The 14,611-nt window shown below is 42.4% G+C and overlaps 1 protein-coding gene across 7 annotated transcripts in view; it reads right to left on the bottom strand.

Annotated features, from left to right (window-relative positions):
- Window positions 1–1,723, bottom strand: part of LOC138757679 (uncharacterized) — a 103,952-nt gene extending 102,229 nt beyond the window's left edge. For 6 of the 7 annotated variants that reach the window (XR_011353806.1, XR_011353805.1, XM_069925385.1 and 3 more), the window contains exon 1: window positions 1,417–1,723. The gene's annotated coding sequence lies outside the window, so the exon portion shown is untranslated. The remainder of the gene's footprint in view (window positions 1–1,416) is intronic. The other variant, XM_069925382.1, reaches the window with a different exon arrangement.
- Window positions 1,724–14,611: the final 12,888 nt, after the last annotated feature.

Below are 14,611 nucleotides of genomic sequence, written 5' to 3'. Positions count from 1 at the left end.
GCACTGGGAGCAGGGTTCAAAGATTTTCAGCTGGACACACGCGGAAAACTAACCACGTGGGAAATTGTGCTAATAAGTGTGTGTGTGGGTGTCTTGTCTGGCACATGCTCACCAACAGGGGCAGCCAGAGGTGACCCACCAGTTAGGGAACCTTGGGGTAGAAATATAAAATCCCTGGGTGATCCGACAACCGCCAGTGGTTCATCCATTTAGTGACTTGCCTGTCAAGTCATCCATGCTGGTCAACTGGATCGACAGACTGAACCCCTATGGAGAGAAGATGGAGAACCATGTGGTCTCCCTCTTGGAGGAATCAAGGTTTCCCACAGCCAGGGCGAGTCATGAGGTAGCCCTATGGTTACTGATATCTCTACTTAAGAGCCAGTGGGGTACCACGTCAGATTTAAGTAATCAGAGCACCAAAGGATGAACTGATTGAATCACTAAAACTCCATTGTGGGTCCCCGCAAGAGGAACTGGACACTGCCAGGGCGCATATCAGCAGGCTGGAGCCCAGGTATACTGAAGCTGCCTGCCAGCTAGTCAAAGCATGAAGCCTCAGGCAACCCACTGATCTGGATGGCAATTTGATCCTGTAAAAATCAGAAAAATCATCATGCGGGAGGAAGAGAGTGATGTGTGATCAGGAGATGGGGATGTATGGCTGGACGATGATGACTTTGAGGAGGGTGAGTCTGATTACATAAGCCGGCGGGTAACCACGTAGTCCAAGATCTGCCACAAGGACTCCCACAGTGGGGAAATTGCTGAGAATGTAGAAAGTCTGAACAGACGGGCGAGGGGCTGGTGCAAAATCATAGAGACTCAGGAATACTCCTTCAAGGAGTTGGCTGGGCTGGCAGAGAGATACCGCCAGTGGTTGGGCAAACATTTAACTACATGTCTACTCTGACTATAGGATGAGCCCCCCCCTCCACTGTATTTACCTGTCCCACCTGATGGACAGCACTGTATGCCCCGACCTCAGAGCAGTGGGCTTACCCTTGATGGGACTGGCAACCGCAATACCATCCAGGAAGCCATTGCCCTTCTGGAGGGGCTAGAATATTTGAAACAGGGAGCACCTACCCAGGGGGTACCCACACAGGTTCGCCATGTGGAAATAAGACACAGTGATGGCAAGAATGGTTAGATTGCATTCCCCTTGTCCTGCAGGGACATATACTATTCCCTAAAACATATCAACATTGTCTATGCCTGCATACATGGCATTCTACCCCCACCGTGTTCACAAGGAGTACTGCAGACAAAAAGAAACATAAAAACCCGCACTCCCCACTCCACCCAACAAGCACTCTTCTGCTCCTCGCTCAGCTGAGGCACACCCCAATGCTCTCAGGGCAGAGGCTATCTCCTTGGTGCAACAGGAAATTATCAACAAGAACATAAAATTACCTAGACACACCATGCTGCGTGGAACAATTCCATTCCTGTCCCATAGGATGCAAACCAGCATACCAGGTAGATCAGCTCAGCGGTCCTATCCCACCCAAGTGGCCTGATGCCATTTATCCTGCTGAGAAAAAGGAATCACGCAATGCTGGATGGCACTGGTCGCCACCAGTGCAGAACACAGTAATCCCCAGGAATCCCAAAGGGTGGAGAAGGACGGTAGTTAGTATAGAGGGGTTAGGGGGCTACATCAGCGGCAAGCCTCCCCATCCCATCCCAGTCCTGATAGCAGCCTCCACCAAGTGCATTCAAGGGGCAGTCACTGCGAACCAGCAAGGGAAAATTGACAATTGGGGTCACCCAGGCAACCATTGTCATCAGGGCAGCCCCTTGTCATCCCCACCAACCACCAGTCTTCCCCCACCAGAATCGGGTGCTTGGAAGCAATTAAAGCTCTCCTCAATGAAGGGGTGATCAGACCCACTGTGTCCCCTTCAATAGTCCATTCTGACCATTCCACAAGAAAAACAGCACATAGAGTATGGCAATAGATAACTGCAAATTATTGTGTCTTCTTTGGCTTGGCTTCGCGGACGAAGATTTATGGAGGGGTAAAGTCCACGTCAGCTGCAGGCTCGTTTGTGGCTGACAAGTCCGATGCGGGACAGGCAGACACGGTTGCAGCGGTTGCAAGGGAAAATTGGTTGGTTGGGGTTGGGTGTTGGGTTTTTCCTCCTTTGTCTTTTGAGGAAAAACCACTTGGTAATGACAATGTCCCTCCAGTCCCTCCCATAGCAGATATTAATTCTGATATGCATGGTGTTTCAGGAACCTTGACATAAAACCTACTAATATGGCCAATTTACAGTCCTGACTCCTCCTGGCTAACATGACAGAGAACCAAGCAGGAATGGCATTTTGGTGTCAGACAACAGCACAAAAAAATGATGTGCTCCCATGAGAATACGGTACATCCTGGATAAATGCCTGCCGCATGTCCCCTGCCTCACCATGGGAGAGCACAGCAATGAGCATCTCAGTTCTGTTCCATAGGGAGCACCAAAATATGAAGCCAAGGCATGGGATGTGCTAGCCAAGAGAAGGCTTTAGTACCTTATGGATGACCCTGCATTTCCTGCTCACAGACATTGGTGGTAAAGGTGCACACATATGCCAGCCAAGCCAGAGAAACCAGGCATGCGAGTCAGTAAACAGTCAATTTTTTTTCTCTTTCCTTTCACACTAGGGAGCAGTTCCCACAGCACCCTGCTCCATTAGGATCCATCGATCCTGTTTGGTCGGGGATAGGTGGGGGGGGAGGGAGAGCTGGTGAGGCGTTGTCATTGAGTTTGATAATGTACCATGTCCATCATATGGAAGGCACTTATGTATATGTATCAATTTACTTGATTTGTGTTGTTTTAGACATTTTTTTATGATTCTACATTTTACTTAGATTTTGCATTATGTTTATAGTGATTGGTGAGTGATGTGACTTCTGAGGGGTGGGATGTTATATGTGGACTGTGGAGGAACATATGTTCTCTCTGTCTGCAACACTGTGGATTGTGGAGGATATCATGATCTCCCTGTCTGAAACCTATTTGGAAGTTGCATCACCTACCAATCAAGATTGGACTCTGGCCACCCATTAGTGCGCACCACGCTGTTGGCTTTTTTAAATGATTCAGTGTCATCAGTGGTCAGACACCCAGCTCAGAAAAGTATAAACATCGAGGCATGACACATTTCTTCCTCTCTGCCTCCTGGTCCAAGTTCTGGACATCGCTCATTGCCCACCACACCTGTGGGCATCACTAGAGGAGTTGCGGGTAATGTATGCACTACACTGAGTTGAGCCATAGTACTGCAATAGATCAGTGCTTGTAGAGAGCTGCACTCCCGTTGGTACAGGAAATCGAGAGTGTATTTGAAAGTCCCTGTCTGTGAAGTGTGTCCACATGCAGGAAAGTGGTAGGGAAAGCAGCCACCACTATTGAAGTCCTTTGTGCCCGATGTGCCTGCTTGCACTGTATTGTTTATGTCTCATACCATGTAGAAGATAGGTGGCCAGTGGTAACAGAGACCAACCTGGGTCCAATGTGAATGTCTATATAGTTGTTTAGTAGTAGAGTAATTAAGTATCATTTGACGTCTTCCCCTGTTTGTCTTTCGTGTGTTCAATAAAGTTTCCTTTGATTGCAACACTTATGACCAGACTCATCTCTCTGTAAACCCACCAAGCATGATACTTTCCCAAACACAGCAATGGGCCACAGGGCTTGTTTATACACTGTATCACTTTTTGACACTATAAATTTTCAAGACTATTGTCATTTTTACCACCATTGACAAACTTTTGCATCCAATAAAAAGATGTTCTACACCAGTAACTATGTTAATGGTTCTGTAGGAAGTTACAACCTTCATAAACACTGTGGGGTGGGAGCTGGGGGTGGGGGTAGAATAAAGGAATAATCTCCTTGGTCTACAAACTCATTGGAATGGATGGCATCCACTTTTATTATACTGATCATTAAGGATTCCTGGTGTTCCTCATTATCTTTCTCCTCAAAGAAAATTTATTCCTGTTGTTTAGAAATTGCATCCAATTTACAGAGCTCTGAATACTGAATCCAGTGACAATGTGTGCTTGGCTTTCTCAACACTGGAGCATCAAACAACACCACTTAGTGATTCCTTGGTGTAAGGAATGAATAGAAGCAAAGTTAACTTCAAGAATCACAAAGGCAATCACCCAAACAAAGGCTCAAGATAATCACAATTTCACAAGAAAATAGTTGTTTCTCAGGGGTGCAATCTATTGGACAAATGCTTTACTTTCCCTTTTCCCCCATTTCAGAGTGTGGAAAATCAAAATGGTAGTAAATGTCAAAACTCAATCTGCTCATCCTACTCCCATTATATTTTTCTCTCTGTGGCAGAAAGTCTAATGAAGGTTTGCTGCCTAATTAACTGTCTTTCATAAGTAGGTCCTGTCAAGGAGTCTGAAAAACTGCAGGGTTTGAAATTGTTCTCTATGGGAAGACTTGACCTCCAACCAAGGAAAGTTTGATTTAGTCAGCAAGTTTCTCCTGAAACCCCAGTAAGCATTTACACTCAGCAGTAATTTTCATTAATTTCAGTTAATGTAAGCATCAAGGCTTACAGACTCCCTGATGATTTGAATCTAAGTTATTCTACTTCAATGGTAATCAATAACTCTGATAACAAGAGCCTCATAAAACATTGGAGCCGTTTGGAAAGAGTCGTTGATTTTTAAAAAAAGATATATTTTAAATGATAATACTGTATGATCACTTTGCTTAGTTTTTAACCAATAATGATTGACAACTCTCCCAGGACTCTGGATATGCCAAGGTAAGTGATATGAATTATTACTGTGACAGACTCTCATGAGGTAAACTTTCAATCACATTTGCAGGATTAATAGGCTGGCTTTTAAGATTTGATATTTTTAACTCATCTTTCAACAGGAAGAAAAGGAAATGAAATTAAAAGATGGAAGGAGGGAATTATGGTTACAGAGCTCCTTTCATAAACTCAGACAATCCCAAAGCTCCTTCTGGTCAATGAAGTACTGTTAAAAGTTAGACATTGGCACTTAAGCAAAACTTGCTGAAATCCCATGGCTCTAAATTCACACCAGAGCTTGCATTCCAGACTTAATATTAACTTTACAGCGGCACATTCACAATACTCAGAATCAAGACATTGGTTAGATCATGATATTCTCCATATAAATTTTCAATTTCAATAGCATCACTGGGATAATGAATCAGCATTCATTTTACTATACAGTTCAGCATTCTTCACAGGGAGTGATGGAAACCTAGCATGTAATGCAAATTATGTCAGATTTCATTTTATTTATATGATTTGGAAGTATCCCAATTCTCTTAAATTCTTTGAAAATCAAAACACTGCACAATCTGTACATCTGGATTAAAAACGAGAACCTAGAAACCCCTAGCAGATCAAGTAGCATCTGTAGAAAGAGAAACAGATCACTATTTCATACCCAACAGCAATGTTACAGATATATTTTGACAACAATTTGAGGATTTATTTGATTTTAGAAGACAGTAGAAAAATGTTGAATTAGGAATATAAATTTGAAAAATCATGAGATTAAACCTTCACATTAGTGGATGCAAAATAGTTACACAATGAGCACAAGCCCCTCTGGTCGACTCCTGGCCAAACCACAGCCCGCAAGCCAAATGTGACTCTTTGACGTGCCATGTGTGGCCCTTGGAAATATGTTGGCTGAAGGAGACACCAATGCTCCCAAAGCCACCCTAGAGCACTTCAAGTCCCTGCAGCCGGACCAGGGAGTGCTGGGATGGTTATAGCCTGGGTTGTTTAACAAGGAGGAGGAAGTGCTCCTGCAGAGGAGCAGAGTACGCAGTGCATGCCAGAGTTGGGTTATCCAATGATGCAAAATTTATCTCACTGTATCTTAAATATATTTAATGAGGCAACCTCTACTGCTTCCTTGGGCAGAGATTTCCACAGAAAATCAGTAAGGTTTTTGAAAATATTTGGTATGTATATGTATACTTTTTGATTATTGAAACTAATGCAAATTAGCTGTTTAAAAGCTGCATGCATGAATAAATATTATTATGTACATGTATTTCTTAATATTGTATAAAAGTTTTGTAACAAAATATGCATGTAAGACTAAAATCATGTATGCATTTGTTTTTCATGTCTTGCAGCTTTCAAACGTCTGAAGTTTATTGCATGTGGCTTTTACGTAAAGCAAATTTGGCCACCCTTGCACTATGTAAACCATTACAGGTGACCATTGGTCAATGACTAAACCAACGACCCCTCCTGCTCTGTTGTGGGTATGAATGCTTATATAACCATATATAACATCTAAGACACTTCAGCCCGAAACATTAATTCTAGTTCTCTTTCTCCAATTGCTGCCTGAACCTGATGAGCATTTCCAACATTTTCTCTTTTCATTTCATTAAATTTTTTGTTGCTTTCTATTGGACATCATTTTCAGCCATCACAGTTCTGCAGGAATACTGCAATCTCTAACTCTACTGTCCTTGAGTATTTTCAAAAGATTACCTATCTTTTCAAAAAACAGGTGTGGCATTAGGAAGAAATTTTGCAATTTTTAAATTATTTGTATAATTACCAGGTAAATTCAAATACATTTTGCTTTAATTTTGTCTTTTATAGTCTGTACTTTTTATCTAGCATAAATTTTCCAGAAATTCACACTCAAGAAAGCATTTTCAGAATCCAGCATTAGAAAAATTGAGACTTCTTTTTTAAATAGGATGGAAAGGAGACTATTGAAGTCAGATGCAAAATCACCAGTACTGGTAGTCTTTCAGTTCGAAGAAGGCACGTTGTTGTGCAGTTCATCTGTGGACACGAAGGTGACTTTTCAGTCCCAGTCTGGAAGCGCAAAGCCTAACTCAATGGAGACACTGGAAGTCCATTGTTGTAATAACTGCGGCTGCTGCTCTGTGATGCCTTTCACAGACTTCCACCAGTTTTTTTCTAGCACCTGTCTTCGAAACTGGTGTAGGCTTCATGCACAGGGCTCGCCATCAGGGATATTTCAGCAGCCATAGCTTCTCATTCTCTTGGCTGGATGCCACAGGAGCGTAGGGTTTCCTTCACAGCATCTTTATAGCAGTTGCGTGGACAACCTTGAGGTCTCCTTCTGTTCTTCAATTGACTATAGAGCAGCTGGTGAAGAATAAGGTGGTCATCCATGCTGATAACATGTCCTACCCACTGGGCTCTGATGATCAGGGACTCAATGCCAGTGGACTTCACGTGACCCAAGACCTCAAGGTTGGAGACAAAGTCTTGCCAATGGATGCCAAGGATGGAATGGATGGCATGCATGTGGAATTTCCCCAGTTGCTTGATGTGATGTTGGTACAGAGTCCAGGTATCACATCCATATAGGAGAGAAGGGATGACCACAGCTCTTAGATTTTCAGCTTTGTGGAGATGTGGATGTTGTGTTGATTGAGCACTCTGGTACGCAGTCTCCCCAGAGTCTGGCTGGCCTTGCTGATCCTGGAGTCAATTTCTTTATCCAAAGACCATTCATTCATGATGATGCTTCCCAAGAACATGAAAGCTGTTTATATTTGTCTGCTGGGTGTCATCAACAGTATTTTTGGTTCTATGGTGTTGGTGTCTGACGGAGTACTTCAGTCTTGTTCAGGTTGATGGCCAGGCCAAAGAGCGTAGCAGCGTCTGAGAATTTGTTCAGCATTAACTGTAGATTACTATCTTTGTGTGCCAAAAGCGCACAGTCATCAGCAAAAAGGGTTTCTTCAATGTGTTCAAGCGGTGAAGATCAAAGACATAGCCACCCAATCGGTACCTGATATACACTCCCTCCTCCTGACCTTGCATACCATGTGACAAGTGAAGAGAAGAACAGATTGAACAAGACTGAGACTAGTGCACAACCCTGCTTCGCCCCATTAGAAATGGCAAATGCAGCTGCTATATCACCACTGCAGCAGATCTGTTCTGTCATTCAATCATGGAGCATCTGAATCATTTTTACAAATTTTGTTGAGAGTCCGTAATGACTCAGGATGATCCAGAGAGCCTCCCTGTTTACAGTGTCAAATGCCTTTGTCAGGTCAATGAAGACAGAGTAAAGAGGCTTGTTCTGCTCCATGCCCTTTTCTTGAACTTGTCTCACGGCAAATGTCCACTGTACTCCATTTTGGCTGAAAGATGCACTGTTCCTCTGGGAGATTCCTTTCCAAGACTGTGGCAAGTCTTTTCAAGAGGATGCAGGCAAAAATTTTGCCTGCAATGGACAGCAGTGAGACACCTCTGCAGTTTCTGCAGTTTGATTTGCTTCCCTTATTTTTGTAGAGAGCCATGATGAGGGCATCGCAGAAGTTGTCATACATCTCCTATGTAACCCAGATGTCTTCCAGGTGGAGACCTCTTTTTTTAGATAGGATGGAAAGGAGAGTATTGAAGTCAGATGCAAAATCACCAGTAATATTATTGCAATTCCTCCTGGAAGCTCTGACATCACCAGCATGAATTATCAGAGTCAATAAAACCTTAGACTTTATTGGTGGCAGCTTGTGTAGTTTTATGGTGTTTAAATATTTACAATAGCATTGAGAATATTTGTATATACCTCATACATCTTGAGACCGCTTTCCAAGGTTGTGACTGAGACATCTGGGCGGCACGGTTAGCGTAGAGATTAGAGCGCCAGTGACCTTGATTCGAATCCAGTGCCATCTGTATGGAGTTTGTACGTTGTCCTTGTGTCTGCATGGGTTTCCTCAAAGCCCTCCAGTTTCCTCCTAACTTTCAAAAAAATAACCGGGGGTTGTCAGTTAATTGGGGTATTTAGGCAGCCCAGGCTCGTGGGCTGGAAGGGCTTGTCACCCTGCTGTATGTCTAAAAAAAATGCAGTGACCCTGCTTCACAGCTAAGAAGTCATTGTTGACTAATGCCTCAGTCAACTTAGTGTGTGGTCAGTTGCTATTATTATAAGTAATTCCTCAGGCGGTGCAACCTTATGGTGCCATCTTCAATCAGATGTATTCCTAACAGGTATTCACAGATCCTCCTTATCCAAAGCAAGACTAGTATGGTTTAATGGTTTGTTCACCGACATATGAATCAAAGAATAGGCTGTTCTGGTTTACACAATGCCAAGCAGCAGACCAAGAGTGATGTGGCCTTACCTGAATGCACTTGATTGCATGTAAGTGTAGCTATGTATTATGGATATAATAACCTTATGATTTTTTTTAAGTAATCCACTGGAAATTAAAAATAAATACTCATGTGAGATATGCTTGTCCTTTACTATATCCCAAAATTAAATGTGCTCTTCATGTATTAGTGCAAATTGCTTTCAGGGATATTAGATAAGAACCGACAATCAACTAAAACATGTATGACAATCAAGGCCATGAACTTAGTCAATAAGAAAAAGGAGGCAAGCATAATGATCAGGAAGCTGCAATCAGGCAGGGTCCTGGAGAAGCAAAGATTTCAGGAAAGAGCTCAATCAGGGCATTAGGAAGACCAAAACAGGCCATAAGAAGTCCTTGGAGAGCAGGATTAAAGAAAATCCAAGGCATTTTGCACTTAAAAAGAAGAGAATGAGGTTTATATATTCATGCAAGTGAAGTTTGTTCAGTGTATATTTGTTAGGAATTGTAAAAGTAAGTCTCATCCAGAAAATACATTTATCTGGCATCCACCAATCCCCATAGGAGCCAGATACCAAGGATTTTATTGTAGTTTGTATCATTATTTATCAAGGAGAAAGACATGAACAATGATAGGGAGCATATAATGAAGATAATGTCACACGATCACAAGATATAGGAGCAGAAGTAGGCCAATTGGCCCATCAATTCATGTGTTAAGGCATTTCGAAATCAAGAACGAGGTGGTCTTTTGAGGAGCAGTAAGGTGGATGTGTCCCCATGGGCCTGATGAGATATATCCCCAATTCTTGAACGAGGTTAGTGAAGAGAATGTTGGGGCCCATTAAAGGAGACGACAGCTGTTGGAGACTCAAGCGAGAAACCCACACAGGCTGTGGGCTGATGGAAACTATGGTCAAATACTCACATCAGGTGATGCACTGCTAGAGACTGGCTCGAAACTGGCTGAAGGGATACCAGGTACTGGAACCGGAGTGGAGAGGGTGCCAAGGGTGCTGAAGGGTTCCTAATCATGTCGGAAGTTTGGATTTTGAGTTCAGGTTGACTAGACTGTGTGACTGCGGAGGGCTGGAGGTGAATCCACAGACATTCAGTAACTCTGGCAGGAACTCTTTTGCTTCTCTTTCTCTGACTGAAAGAGGTAATATCTGCTGATGGCAAATCTGTCTGTCTTACAGCAGTCAAAAGGCAATTTCATATAATATGACACTTTTTATTACATGACAATAAATTAAATCTTGACTCTTGAAGGTAGGTGATGAGGGGAGGGCACTGGATGTTGTCCACTTGGAATTTGTTTGGCTTTTGATAAGGTCTTTCATGGCAGGTTGATACAGAAGGTGCAGATGCATGCGATCCATGTGAGTTGATAGTTTGGGTGGGAAATTGGAGAGCCCATAGAAGACAGAAGGTAGCGGGGGTAGGCTGAAGGTGTGCCTCATGACAGAGGATCAGGAGAAGTCTTGAATTAATGCTTCAGTGTTCATCAGAGAGAGTGAGAGACCTTGGTGAATATGAGGTCAGTGCAAATCAGCCTAATGTTCTGGAGCATGTCAAGGTTAAGAAGGATGAAATCCTGGATCATTATAAAACATACAAAGAGATAAATCTCCGGTACTGAGTGGGATACACCCCAGGTTTCTACAGGAACCAAGGGAAGAGATTGTTGGGGTGCTGATGTTTGCATTCTCCCTAGATTAAATGATGTCAAAGTAGTCCCCTTGTTTCAAAAAAGAATAGGGAGAATCCTAGGAATTGTAGGCCAGTAGTGGGCAAACTATTGGAAAGGATTCTTAGGGACAAGTTTTACAAGCATTTAGAGAAGCATTAACTGCTCAGATCTACTCATCACGGGTTTGTGAATAGCAGGTCATGCCTCATGAGCCTAATGAATATTTTGAGGAGGTGAGAATAGAAATTGTTGAAGGCAGGTTGATGAATGTGGAGTGAATGTTTTTTAGTGAGGCAAGGTCATCAATGGTGGACTAATTTAGAAAATTCTGAGGCATGAATCCATGGAAACTTGGTTTCTGAATTTGGAATTGGCTTGCCTACAGAAGGCAGAGGGTGGTAGTAAATGGATCATATTATGTCTGGAGGGCAATGACTGGTGGCATTCCATAGCGATCAATCTTGGGACACTCCTCTTTATGATTTTTTTTAAATGACTTTGATGAAGAAGTGAAGGGGGGAGTCAATATGTTTACAGATGACATGAAGGTTGGAGGTATTGTGGATAGTGCAGAATGATGTCATAGATTACAACAGTATGTAGACAGGATGCAGAGTTTGACAAGGAAGTGTCACATGGTGTTCAATCTGGATAAATGGGCAGTGATGCACATTGGAAGGACAAACCTGAAGACAGATATGTGGTTTAATGACAGAATTTTTAACAGCATGGATCTTGGGATCTATGCCCATAGATCTCACAAGGTTGCCATGCAGGTTGATAGGGTGGTTACAAAAGTGTATGGCAGTGGTTCTCAATCTTTTTCTTTCCACTCACATACCACTTTAAATAATCCCTATTTCATAGGTGCTCTGTGATTAATAAAGGATTGCTTAAGGTGGCATGTGGGTGGAAAGAAAAAGTTTTAAAACCCCTGTTTTAATTTTACATAATTGACTCGTCATGTGTGTGATTTCATAATTCCAAAGGAAATAGGCCAATAACAATTTTTCTCAAGCAAAATATTTTAGTAACAATCAGGTTTAGAGCAGTGATTCTCAACCTTCCCTTCCCACTCACATATCACCTTAACCAATCCCTTACTAATTACAGAGCATTTAAGGCATAGGAATTACTTAAAGTGGTATGTGAGTGGAAAGAAAATGGTTGAGAGCCACTAGTGTATGGTGTTCTGGCTCTCATTAGTGAGGGGAATTCAAGAGTCATGAGGAAATGTTGCAGCTCTATAAAATTCTGGTTTGACTACATTTGGAGTATTACGTTCAGCTCTGGTCACCTCATCACAGGAAGGATGTAGAAGCTTCAAAGAGGGTGCCGAGGAAATTTACCAGAGTGTTGCCTGGATTACAGAACATGTCTTAGGAAGCAAAAGTTGACTGAGCTAGGATTTTATTCTTTGAAGTGACAAAGGATAAGAGGTAATTTGATACAGTTATCTAGGGTTATGAGAGGCATAGATAAGGTGCACAGCCAGCATCTTTTTCACAGGGTGTGGTGCGGTGAGGTAGCTACAAGCAAGCACAAAACTCCAAAGACTGTACAACAGGCTTTATTCAGATAAAAGTCTGAACACCAGTTCATGCTTCGGTGGCTCCTGTGTGACTAGCTCAGGAGGGGCCGGCTCAGGTCTATATTTGGGTCGGTTATTGACAGCCAGCCAGGTGGAGTCAGCCCCCTAGGAAATCTATTCAGGTCGGCTGATTGAGTCGGCCAGGTGGAGTCAACCCTTAGGTGGTCTTCCTGCAGGTACAGAGATCGCCCCTGCAGTAAGCTGGTGGCTGTATCACCACACAGGGTGACAATGACCAAGGACATCTATTTAAGATGAGTGGAGGATAGTTTAGGGAGACATCAGAGGGAAGGTTTTTTTTTAGACAGAGAGTGGTGGATGCCTGGAATGCATTGCCATGGGTGATGGTGAAGGCTGGTACAACCAGGACAGTCAAACGACTTTTAGCTAGGCACATGGATGCATATGGTTATGGGTGCAAGGCAGGGAAGGATTAGGTTGATGTAGAGCTGATTTATATAGGTTGGCACAATATCGTGGGTCAAAGGACCTGCGCTGTGCAGTAACGTTCCATGTTCTATCAGGTGTGCACAGCAGAGGTTTAATTTGATTTTGGCATCATGTTTGACACAGCCATGTGAGCAACAAATCTCACTCTGAAAACCATCAAGAACCTTCCTGAGTGGTAACCATTTATCTCAAGCACCAAAGCCTGGTGAAATTCATCAATGTTAAATTCTGTGCACAGTGTAAGAATTGCCTAATACCAGTGAACTTGGAGGAATGAGAAGTGAGTTTGGAATGTGAATCAAATAACTTTTCTGAACTTACACATACATTACTTACATGTGCGCCAAGAATTATAAGGGGGTTAAGTTAGGTTAGTTAAGTTAATAGTAATAAGTTAAATTTTGATCCTGCTTTCATGTTTAAAGATAATTAAAAACAACTTTTGTTTAATTAACCATTTGTCTTTGTGAATTTCTATTTGCTACTGTGTTTTGGGGTCCTCTGGGCCCATAACAGGTAGAACAGAGAGATCTGGGAATACAAATATATAATTCCCTGAAAGTACCAACACAGATGGATAGGGTTGTAAAGAGAGCTTTTGTCATATTGCCCTTCATAAATCAAAATATTGAGTACAGGAGTTGGGATGTTATGGTAAAGTTGGATAAGACATTGGTGAGGCCAAATTTGGAATATTGTGTGCAGTTTTGGTCACTGAACTACAGAAAAGATATACAAACAATAGAAAGAGTGCAGAGAGGTTTACTAAGATGTTGCCCAGAACTAAGTTACAGGGAAAGGTTAAACAGGTTAGGACTTTATTCTCTGGAAGAAGAATGTGAAGATTTGATAGAGTTATTTAAAATTATGAAGGGAAAATTATGACAGAGTAAATTTAGATGGCATTTTTCCACTGAGGGTAGGTAAGATTCAAACCAGACGACTGTTTAAGAGTGAAGAGGGTAAACATAAAGGGGAACTTCTTCACACAGCATGTGTGAGCATGGAACAAGCTTCCAGCTGAAGTGGTGAATGCGGACTCAATTTTAAAATTTAAGAATAATTTAGGTTGAGAGAGGTATGCAGAGGTATGGTCTGGGAGCAGGTCAGTGGGCCTAGGCAAAATAATTGGTTTGGCACATACTAGAAGGCTGAGGAGGGCTGTTTCTGTGTTGCAATGTTCCATGGTTCTATGGTTCGAAGGGAAATTATACATTGACTTTTGTTGCAAGAGGACTTGAGTCCAAGAGTATGGATGTATTTCTGTATTTGTACCAGGTTTTGGTGAGACCACATCTGGAGATTTGGGTGCATTGCTTGTCCCCTTACCTGAGGAAGGTTCTTCTAATAAATAGGGTGCAACAAAGATTTACTAGACTGATTTCTGAGATGGTAGATTTGATATACGAGGAAAGATTGGATTGATTAGTCCAATATTCACAGTTTGGAATAATGAGAGAGATCGCATAGAAAGTAATAAAATTCTAATGGACCAGATAAAGAAAGGATGTTCCAAATGGATGGAGACCCATAATTCAGGGTATGATATGGGACAATTTTTTCTTGGTGTGGTCCTCTTTGGATTCCGATCAAGTTTACAGGCCACCACCCCACCCCACCCCCCCACCCCCCTGCCCCTTCCCTGTGAAACAGTCGTTTAGTTGGTTTATTCCGTACTTCTCTCCTATCTACTACATAAAAAACATTAAACAATATTTTACGATTCCAGTCCATGTCTCCCCTTCAATG

This window comes from Narcine bancroftii, chromosome 3, assembly GCF_036971445.1.
Source record: "Narcine bancroftii isolate sNarBan1 chromosome 3, sNarBan1.hap1, whole genome shotgun sequence".
Classification (NCBI taxonomy): domain Eukaryota; kingdom Metazoa; phylum Chordata; class Chondrichthyes; order Torpediniformes; family Narcinidae; genus Narcine; species Narcine bancroftii.
The sequence above is the reverse complement of the archived record's forward strand: the minus strand, read 5'-3'. Positions and strand labels throughout refer to the sequence as shown.